Source organism: Dama dama, chromosome X, assembly GCF_033118175.1.
Source record: "Dama dama isolate Ldn47 chromosome X, ASM3311817v1, whole genome shotgun sequence".
NCBI classification, from domain to species: Eukaryota; Metazoa; Chordata; class Mammalia; order Artiodactyla; family Cervidae; genus Dama; species Dama dama.
Window position 1 is genome coordinate 99,044,218 of NC_083714.1, and position 11,747 is coordinate 99,055,964.

Sequence of the window (11,747 nt, forward strand, 5' to 3'; positions counted from 1 at the left end):
GTGCAAGTACAAGGACTCCGACCTAAAACACAGGGCCTTGAAAGTGAAAGCCTAAGGTGTCTTAGCCAGCTCAGGCCACCATAATATAGTACTATAGACAGGGTAGCTGAAAGACTAATTTATTTTCTTACCTTTCTGGAGGCCAGAAGTCCAAGATCAGAGTGCCAGTATGGTTGGGTTCAGATAATATCTGTCTTCCTGGTTTGTAGATGGCCACCTTCTTGCCAGGTCCTCACATGGCAGAGAGAAAGAACAAACTTTCTGGTATCTTCTTTTTTTGAAAAGTTCCCTGACCAGGTACAGAACCCGTAGCCCCTGCAATGGAAGTGCAGAATCTTAACTGCTGGACTGCCAGGGAAGTCCCTCTGGTGTCTTCTTATATGGGTATTAATGCCATCTTGGGCTTCCCTGGTGGCTCAGAGGTTAAAGCATCTGCCCGCAATGCGGGAGACCTGGGTTCGATCCCTGGGTCGGGAAGATCCCCTGGAGAAGGAAATGGCAACCCACTCCAATATTCTTGCCTGGAGAATCCCATGGAGGGAGGAGCCTGGTAGGCTACAGTCGACGGGGTCTCAAGGAGTCGGACACGACATGACCTCATCTAACCATAATTACCTTCTTAAAGCCCCTAATATATCACATTGGGGGCCTCAACACATGGATTTGGGGAGGGAGACACAAACATTCAGTCCACAATTAAGGATTCCTTTGTAATAACATAGAAAAACTCCCCATCCTGAAGTTTGGAGAGGACCTTTATTCTAGGGTGTGAGATCTCTCATCTATTTAGAGTGTGTCTCCCAAGTGTGAGATCTTTGATCTGTTTGGGAGTCTGTGTCTGGCATATGAAGTTAGGAACAGTCTGAGTTAGAGTATCACTACACTAATTTATAATGGATCTGTTTCCAAGCCAAGATCTTGAAGCTATTGAATATTCTGTGTCCCAGGGTGCGAGTTTATGAATGCTTTTGGGGTGTGAGCTCTGAAGTCCTCCCCTTCCCACCCCTTTCTCAACCCCATCCTCACCCTCCACTGCTGAGAGGGAACGTTCATCAGCCCCATTGCTGTTCACCTTACCCCGAGCTGAGTGCCCTTTCTCTTGTTAATGACCTGTCTAGCCCCTGGGACATGTGAGTTTCAGATTCTTGTACCTTCAGATCTTGTACACTCTAGATACCCACTCAGACAGTCACACAAATACTTTGTGCTGTGCATATTGGTTTTGCTTAAGATTTTCCTTTATGAAGGATTACACATGAATATAGGTTTGTATGGGCTTCCCAGGTAACACTAGTGCTACAGATCCCACCTGCCAATGCAGGAGACATAAGAGATGCAGATTCGATCTTTGGGTTGAGAAGATCCCCTGGAGGAGGAAATGGCAACACATTCTAGTATTCTTGCCTGGAGAATCCCATGGACAGAGGAGCCTGGTGGACTATAGTTCATGGGTTTGCAAAGAGTCGGACACAACTGAAGAGACTTAGTACATAGCACACATAGGTTTGTATAAAAGGTTCCAAGAGTACATCCAGTATATGAACTACACTGGTGATCCCCAGCTCCACTCTCCAAAAATGACCACTGAAGTCAGTTTCTAGTGGTTCCTTACACACACACACACACACACACACATATGCAGAGTCACCATAACCATCTCCTACCTACTTTTCCTGGTCAACAGCATGTCCCGTGGAAGGCATCCCCACCCCACAGGTAGTTCCATTCATTCTGTATCATGTTAGGTGGGTGCTCTGAGATACAGTATAAACCCCCACCATTTGTTTTACTCTGCAACTATCATTGGCTAGAAATGGACATTTACAAGGTTTTCCCGGCTGTTTGCTCCTGCCAGTCTTGAGCACACAGCTCTGTGCATGTGTGTGCACGTTTGAGTTAGAAGTGTGATTGCTGGATCAAGGGTTCATTCATTCAGTGGACACCTAATGAGTGGGATCTGTGTACCAAGCACTGTTCTTGGTGCTGGAGAGACATCAGAGAATAAGACAGATAAGACAAATGTCCCTGCCCACATGGACCTGACAGTCTAGCTGGGGAGGAGGGTGTCCAATTTTGATTTAGATGTTTCACAAGGTCTTGGGAGGTTTCACTCTCATCAGTGGTGCCTTTATTCCACTGCTGTCTGTGGGGTGGGGTCTGCAGCAGGAGGCAGGCTGCCTTGACCTTTGCTCTCTACAAGACCTGCAGGGGCTGGGGCTGGGACTATCTGTTTGGGGGTGTGGGTGTGTGCCTGTGCATGTGGCCAGGGATGGGGGATATAGAAACTGCATGGTCCACTGGAGAGAGTGAGAGGAAATAGGGATACAAGAGACCCCTTTATGGTGTTGGAGGGAGCTGAGGAGCAGACCACCCCCCCAGCTCACACCCACAGAGGGTGTGCTGGAATAGCAGGGCTAAGGAATCTAGTACCGTCTGAGAACATAGCATTGGGTGATCGGTGTCTGGACACCTTTGGGGTCACAGAGACAGGGGTGTGATCATCCTGGAGTCACACAGGGTGGGGTGTGAACACTCCTGGGGCCACATAGACAGGAGCATGATGCCCACATGAAGCAGTATACACTGTGAACAGCCTTAATTACTCAGATGGGGGTCTGGGCTTTCCAGAAGTCACACACACTGGACACTGCATACTTTTGGAGTCACACAGAGTGGAGTATAGACACTTCTGGGGTCAGACTGTCTGGTGTGTCGATACGGTTGCAGTCAAACAAACTAGACTGTGGATGGTCCTGGGGTCAGACAGATTGGTATGTGTACACTGCTGAGCTCAAACACACTAGGGAGTGGATACTCCTGAGTCACCTGGACTGGTTAGTAGATATTCATAGGGTTATACATACTGGGGTGTGGACACCTCTGAGGTCAGATAGCCTGAGGCATGGACACCCTTGGATTTGCACAGATTGTAGTGTGGAGCCTCTAGGGTCACTCAGACTGGGATGTGTGCTTCTAGGATCAGACAGCCTAAGGTGTAGGCAACTGTGAGGTCACACAGAGTGGGTGTGGAGAGACATGGGGCCACAATGATGGGGGTTTGGACACTCCTGGAATCACATAGGCTGGAGCATGGACAGATATGAGGGTGCTCAGAGGCATGAACAGTCCAAGGGTCACAGAGGGTTTGGGACACTCTGGAAGTTAAACACACTGGGGAGTGGACACCTGAAATCACACATGTTGTGGACTGGACTCTCCTCAGGTTGCACAGACTGGAGTGTGAGCATCCATGGTGTCCCACAGAGGTGAGGACACTCCTGGGGTCATAGTGACTGAGGCTAGGACAGTCCTATGGTCATATAGGCTGTGTTGTAGACATCACTGAAGTCTCAGTGAAAGGGTACAGACATTCTTGTGGTCAAAGAAGTGATGAGTTGGTACCCCTTGGGCTAGGGACTGAGGGTGTATACTCCTTTGGTCACATGGAGTGGTTAATGGATACTCCTCAGTATAGACTTGGGAGTGGACTCTGCTGAGGTCACAGGCTGTGGTGTGTGTGGCTCTGGGGTCACACATATGGGTATTTAGACCCTCATAGGGTAACACATATTGGGGAATGGACATTTGTGGAGTCACACACAGTGGGAGTCAACATTTCTGGGGTCACTCATATAAGGTTTGAACACTCAGAATCTCAGGGACTTGGATGTGAACACTGCTGGTGTGACACAGCTTTGGGGGTGGGCACTCTTGGGGTCACACATACTCTGTGCTGTGTGCTTTGTTGCTCAGTCGTGTCTGGCTCTTTGCAGCCCATTGGACTGCAGCCTGCCAGGCTCCACTGTCAATGAGATTTTTCAAGCAAAAATATTGAAATGAGTTGCCATTTCCTTCTCCAAGGGATCTTCCCAACCTAGGAACTGAACCCATGTCTCCAGTGTCTCTTGCATTGCAGGTGGATTCTTTACCCACTGAGCCATTGGGGAAGCCCGAATGCATATTAACTCATTGTGTAGATGGGATTCTTCAGGCAAGAATACTGGAGTGGGTTGCCATTTCCTTCTCCAGATCTGTGGGGATAACTTATTTCCCACCTCCTTTGCCAAGACATTTTGAGGATGAAGTGACATTCTCAAGTTAAAACTGCTTTGTAACGTGAAGTACAAGGCTGAAGATTTTTCCTAAAATTCAAAGCACAGAACTGGTTGGTCCAATGCATGGCGCGAGGAGCTGGGAGAGTGGACACCAAGTTTGTAATCATGGATCTAACTGTGTGACCTTGAACAATTCACTTGCTTAGCCCAGCCTGAGATTCCTGGGGACCACACCTATCTGACAGGGAGTCATGGTGACAGATGGCTGTCCCCAAAAGTCATGCTTCATCATCCCTAGTATTGAGCTACTGCAAAGCAGCTGCCCAGGTATAAACTACATTTCCCACACCTTTTGCACAGGAATGGGGTCATATTGAGAGGGTAACAGGCAGGAAGGCCAGGGGTCTCCAAATGGAGGAAATAGGCTGTAAGTGTCAGACATTTTAATCTCTCTTAAGCAGCAGGAGGAAAAAACTAGCAATATTTTTTCCTTTTCTATACAAATTTAAAAAGAGACTTCTCTTAAAATACTGTGTTGCCATGACACCTGGTTTCACCTGAAGCTAACTATTCTCAAACCTTGAGTTAACCAATACATTTTTCTTATGGAAATGTTTGTCTTAAGCTATGTTAATGTGCTATGCATTTACTCCAGACTCTGTCTTCAAGCCAAATGGCTCAGAACCTACTTGACAAACCAGTATGTTATACTCAGATATTGTTCCCCTAATCTATGTAAATGAAACTATTTGTATGGTAATCTGCCCTTCTACAAGATTCAAGTCAATCGTTTTATGGCCTGGGATGAATCATCTAGTGCCAAGATTAACACAAAATGCAATTTATGGATGAGGGGCCTGGTGCCATTCTGAGTTTTAAGACATTCCTTTCTTTTCTTTAACAGACTGCTAGTGACTTATATAACATCCAGCTGAAGACTAGCAGGGGGGTACTCTTTCTGCCCCCTTCTGATGCCTATGTCAGAAGCTTTCTCTATCTCCTTTATACTTTGATAAAACTTTATTACACAAAAGCTCTGAGCGATCCAGCCTCGTCTCTAGCCCCAGATTGAATTCATCTCCTCCGGAGGCCAAGAATCCCGGAGGCCAAGAATCATTTAGCCACAACCTTTCAATATGGCCAGTCCTGCTGAATGGAGCTTGAGCTAAAATGATGTGTATACTTAACAAACAGTCGTGTTTTCTTCATGTGCCTTTTGTTCATCTTTTGGAGGTCGAGAGGCCCAAGAGAGGGACGTCAGTTTACAAGGAGCCTGGGGTCCTCTGCCACTACTTGGAAGTCCACCTGTCAACCAGGAACACAGGTATTAGTTTGTGATGCTTATTATTGTGTGACATCATTGGCATTGGGGTGTTGGTTTGTTACTGCGGAGAATTCATTCCTGAACACACACACAGTGCTGTGTGGATTGAATCCTCTGTGGAAATGGGCTCTGCAAGCTGAGGAGCCCATGGACAGGGCAGCCTTCTTCCCGGAGACCTCCTGGCTTCTAGGAGCTGCTTGTCCTTCTTTTATAGCAGACACAGCTCTGGCCAGCAGGAGGGGATAGGAGGGCATTTGCATCTCCAAGTTGGATACAAGCTCCACTGCTGGGGGTGGAGTGACCCTGGACATTTCTGGTGGCTGCTAACATTTTTTGGCTTGTGGCCCCATCACTCCAATGTCTTCCTCCATGGTCATAATGCCACCTCCTTTGTATGTGCATCTCCTCTTCTGTCTATCTCAAATCTCTCTCAGGCTCCCTCTTATAAGGACACTTGTGGTTACATTTAGAGCCCATCAGATAATCAAGATAATCTCCCTGTCTCTAGATCCTTCACTTAATCACATCTACAAAGTCTTTTTTTTGCCATGTAAGTAATTGTCACAAGTTTCAAGAACTAGGAGGTAGATAATTTTCTAGGGCTATTAGTTAGACTGGGTTTTCCAGGTGGCGCTAGTGGAAAAGAACCCACTTGCCAATGCAAGAGACCTAAGAGACATGGGTTGGATCCCTGGGTCATGAAGATTCCCTGGAGAAGGGCATGGCAACCCACTCCAGTCTTCTTTCCAGGAAGATCCCATGGACAGAGGAGCCTGGTGGGCTACAGTCCATAGGGTTGCAAAGAGTCAGACATGACTGAAGCGATTTAGCAAGCAGGCATGCATTGATTAGCCTTCAATAGTTGAGGATGGCAGAAAGGAGCCCTTGGGGGAGTGACATCTTGGTTGAAATCTAAAGGATATGAAGTTAACCAAGCAGAAGAAGGGGAGACAGAATGTGCCAGCGACATGTGTCAAGCTCTTGGAGACGAGAACAAACAATGTTTTTTTTAATTTACAGAAAAGAAAGTCAAATTTATTTAATGGAAAACTAGAATTAATAAAAATTAGCAAATACACACACAAAAAATATGCACACAGCAGCAGCACTATGTATTGACTCACATAGGAGAAAATCAGTGCTCCAAAAACACTCAACATGGCTTGTCAGTTAAAGGAAAAAAATCCGCGTGTGCGCACACACACACACACACACACACACACACACGCACTCATGCACACTCACACACACGCACAGGCACACAAAAACAACAAAAAAATAGAACTCAGTATTTTTCAACAGTACACTCAATCTACAACAAACAGAAATTCAGAATTACATTACAATCCTTCCTTTTTTAATACAAAAGATGCCCATCTTGTGTGTAAATATCTATATTTTTCAGTGGTTTACTATTGACTTATTTTTAAATATATTAGTGTTAGTACATACAACCGTTTCTTGTATTTAATAGCCTTTCCGTTTATTTACTGTCATGTGTCTAGCTTCCACCTACCGAAAGTTCTGGTTGGTAGGCAGACAGGTGCCTTATTCTCTGGGAAATTGAATGCAATGGTTTTAAACACTGGCCAAAAAATGTTTCATTGCCATTTTAACACATGGAAATAGTTACACTAATGTGTAAATTGCCATTTACTGCAAAAAGCTGTGCAATGCTGATGTCAAAGACTAGGCAGTCACTGTTCATAATGGCTGTTGCAATTCCCTCATGAATAGATCAAGGAATGGCTTCCCAAGCCAATTGCTGCCTATGTGCTTTTAGCTCAAGTTGATAAGCAAACTTTTCAGCTTGCTCGGGTGTTCCTATCAGCTGTACAATTGCAAAGAATTGCTGGTGACCATCGTAGTTTTCCTGTTTCTCCAAGACTAGCATGAAGTGAAAGTCAAAACAGGACTCCACCAGCACCCAGTCAACAGCACCAGGAAGATTAATGTCTATAGCAAGGAAAACTATATCCTCTCCCTGTAGGATTGTCATGGACTCATGGTCATGCATAAGATGTGGCACAACAGCATCCAGAGAGCCTTGCCATTTATAGGTAACACCAGGGAATGGACAGGAGCAAGGCCTAAACTCACAGAGCTCTTCGTGGTCTGCTTTTTCTGTGTATGGCAGAGTTAGTTCACATCCAGAAGAGGCATATGTACAAGGGAAAAGTACTGAATTGGCCACTTTATCCATAGCCAAGTTGCAAGTGGATCCCAGTGGGCTCCGGCAAGTCAGACAGTGTGTGAGCTTTCGGCAACAGTTGTGACAAACAAGACCGCCACTCTGACAGGGAAGAATGGGTGGTAACACATAGTCAAAGCAGAACGGACACTCATAAAAGACTCGCCAGGCCATTGTTGGCCGCAGCGGTGCCAGTCAGGGCAAGCATGCTCTGGGAGGACGGTGCACACATTGAGGTTCCAGTAGGTACTGCTGGTGCAGCCTTAGGACTCATTTCTGTGGGCAGAGAGCGAACCTCAGATCTCGGTCCTGGCTCAAAGGTTCTCCGTCGCCAGCGCCAACAGCCACCACCGTGGGCAGCGCCAAAGCCTCTTCCTCAGGCCAACACTGAGAGGACACACTGGGTCGCTGCTGTCACTCGACAGTGTGCCCCTCAGTGGCCGCCCCAGCTCTCCCTGGTCGCCACAGTTTTGCACATCATCAAACCCCGCCGTGTGCTCCCGCTAAATAACACACACAATGACAGCAGTCGTCAGGAGGCGTGACCTCGCGCGTGCTGGTGGCTGGAAGGAGACTGAGACCAAACATTATTTTTAAAAGTATGTTTATTTATTTGGCTGCCCCAGGCCCTAGTTGCATGACAGGGAATCTCTGATCTTCATTGCGGCATGTGGGATCTGTTTAGCAGTGTCCTGTGAAATCAAGTTCCCTAACTGGGGATTGAACCCAGGACCTCTGCTTAGAGCAGAGAGTCTTAGCCACTGGACCACCAGGGAAATGCTAAGCATAAACAATTTCAACCTGGGGAAACCAAGCTGTTTAAGGTAGCAGACCAGCCTGTCAAGCAATAGGCACATTGCCAAGGCCCAGATTAGCCTAGGCGGGCAGAGGGAAGAGAAGGAAATAGGCAACCTGGCAATATCCTGGTGCAGCTCCATAGTTGTGTGTAATGGACAGGCTGAGGGCTGGCCTGTGCCTCTCACCAGACCTGGAAACTTGTGCCACCAGCCCCTACTCATGCACTCAGGAAGGCAGGTCTCTGGACCACAGTGTCCCCCCAGCACAGGTCAGTGAGGACTGACAGTGGTTAAGATACTGGCTTCTAGAGTTGGGTGACCTGGGACCCCTGGCAGGATGGCCTTGTGCAGTTTACTTATCCTCTCTGAAGCCCTCTCTTCCCTTTCTTGTACTCCAGGTAGTAGGGGTTTGCAAATGTTAGTAATTATGAATACCAAGCGATATTATGAGCCTTGGGATATTTCAGGGGAGAGAGGTAAGAAGAATGCAGGGCCTCTAGGTCTGTATTCAGGGCACCAGAGCTCACTTCCTCTTTTGTAAGCTGATTTAGTCTCTTATTGGTCAAGCTGGTTCAAGTTGGCCTCTGTTACTTGTAAACAAAAGCATTTTATCTGATAAAGGTTTTTCTTTTTTCTTTTTTTTTTTTTTACTTAGAGAATTAAGAAAAATTTTAAAGTGAAGGGTGATGTGATGAAAAATTTAGCTGAAGTTCAGCAGTTGTTTGCTTTTGTTTTTTTACATTTTGCATTTGCAGCAGGCAGAATGATGCCCTTACCCCTCAAAGATGTCTCAGTCCTAATTCCCAGAACCTGTGAATATATTAGGAATTCCCAGGTGGCACTAGTGCCACAGATCCCATCTGCCAATGCAGGAGATGTAAGAGATATGGGTTCGATCCCTGGGTTGGGAAGATCTCCTGGAGGAGGCATGGCAACCCACTCCAGTATTCTTGCCTGGAGAATCCCATGGACAGAGGACGCAGATGGGCTACATTCCATAGGGTCGCACGGAGTCGGACAGAACTGAAGGGACTGAGCATGCATGCACATGAATATGGTGCATTATGTGGTAAAAGAAAAATCAAGGTTTCAGATGGAATTAAGGTTGTATATCAGGTGACCTTAAAATAGGGAGAGTATCATGGATTATCTGGTGGACCCAATGTAATCACAGGGGTCCTTCAAAGTGAAGAGGGAGTCAGAATCGATAAGATGGGAGAACTCAGCTGAAGTTATTAGCTTTCAAGATGGAGGAAGTAGGCCAGAAACTGAGGAATGCAGGGGCCTGAAAGCTGGAAAAGGCAAGAATACACAATTTCCCTTAGAGCATCTAGAAAGGAACACAGGCCTGCTAATGCCTTGACTGGAGGCCAGTGAGACCCGTGTCATGTTCATTGCCAAAGCCGTAGCCACAATTGAGCAATCTGTGCATCCCAGATGTGGGCTCCTCAGAGCCAAGCAGCACAGCCCAGATCTAACCTACTCCTTCCTCCTCTCTCCACATTGTAGACAAATAGATAAATATTTTGCCTGGCTATTCTGGGCTGAACGGTTTTCTTCCCAAATTCAGATGTTGAAGCCCTAGTCCCCAGTTGCTCAGAAGGTGACCATAACTGGAGATATGGCCTTTAAAGGGGTGATTAAGTTAAAATGAGGTTGAGTGGGCCCTAATCCACTCTGATTGATACCCTTTTAAGAAGGGCAAGATTAGGACAGCAAGAACACAGAAAGACCAGGTGAAGACACAATGAGTAGGTGGCCATTTGCAAGCCAAGGAGACAGGCCTCAGGAGAAACTAACCATGCCAGCACTTAGATTTGGGGCTTTTAGCCTCTGGAATTGTGAGAAAATACATTTCTGATGTGTCAGCCACTCATCTGTGATATTCTGTTATGGCAGTCTGAGAAGACTAATACACTGACATTACCTGCTACTTTGCTCCAAAGAAACAACTTCTGTGTGATAATAATTTCAAAATATGTTCTGAGTCAGTTCAGTTCAGTTGCTCAGTCGTGTCTTGACTCTTTGCGACCCCATGGACTGCAGCACCCCAGGCTTCCCTGTCCATCACCAACTCCCGGAGTTTACTCAAACTCATGTCCATTGAGTCGGTGATGCCATCCAACCATCTCATCCTCTGTCTTCCCCTTCTCCTCCCGCCTTCAGTGTTTCCCAGCATCAGGCTCTTTTCCAATGAGTTAGTTCTTTGCATCAGGTGGCCAAAGTATTGGAGCTTCATCTTCAGCATCAGTCCTTCCAATGACTGTTCAGGACTGATTTCCTTTAGAATGGACTGGTTGGATCTCCTTGAAGTCTAAGGGACTCTCAAGAGCCTTCTCCAACACCACAGTTTAAAAGCATCAATTCTTCGACTTTCAGCTTTCTTTATAATCCAGCTCTCACATCCATACATGACTATTGGAAAAATCATAGCTTTGACTAGATGGACCTTTGTTGGCAAAGTAATGTCTTTGCTTTTTAATATGCTGTCTAGGTTGGTCTTAACTTTTCTTCCCAGGAGCAAGTGTCTTTTAATTTCATGGCTGAAGTCACCATCTGCAGTGGTTTTGGAGCCCCACAAAATAAAATGTTCTGAGAGGGCTGATTTAATTCCTCAAAGATACTTCATTTTCATTGTCTTATAACTTCTCAGCAAACCTGTGAATCTGTGGCAGATCAGAATGGTGCTTATGACTCCTCATTTGCCAGAAAACACAGGCCTATGGGGAACATAAGACTTGACCAAAGTCACACGTTTGCATACGGCTCTCCAGACACCAGCCCTGAACATGGCATAGGAATGCTGAGATCAGGGGCCAAGAAATACATCACTCTGTCTAGAACAGAGTCCATCACATCAACAGTTCTCTTCTGGAAGTATCACATTTGATTTTGGCCCTGATCTCTAAGATGTTCTCATCCTGTTGTTCAGAGAGCCTTTTTAAAATTTATTTTATTTTATTTTAATAATTATTTATTTTTGGCTGTGCTGGGTGTTCATTGCTGTGAGTAGGCTTTCTCTAGTTGGGGTGATAGAGGACTACTCTCTAGTTGCAGTGTGTTGGCTCCTCATTCCAGTGGCTTCTCTTGTTGCAGAGCACAGGTTCTAGAAGTGTGGGCTTCAGTGGTTGTAGTACATGGGCTTAGTTGCCCAAGAGCATGTGGAATCTTCCCAGACCAGGGATGGAATTCGTGGAATCTTCCCAGACCAGGGATGGAATTCGTGTCTCCTGCAATGGCAGGTGGACTTTCAACCACTAGGGAAATCAAAAAATATGTAGTTTTATATTGAGCTATAGTTGATCTGCAATGCTGTGTTAGTTTAAGGTGTACAGCAAAGAAATTCAGTTATATATTTACTTATATTGATTCTTCTTCCA

At 46.0% G+C, this 11,747-nt stretch overlaps 1 pseudogene; it reads right to left on the reverse strand.

Moving 5' to 3' along the window:
• Positions 1-6,991: 6,991 nt before the first annotated feature.
• On the reverse strand, positions 6,992-7,997 carry LOC133052068 (E3 ubiquitin-protein ligase SIAH1-like; annotated as a pseudogene).
• Between the last annotated feature and the right edge of the window lie 3,750 nt (positions 7,998-11,747).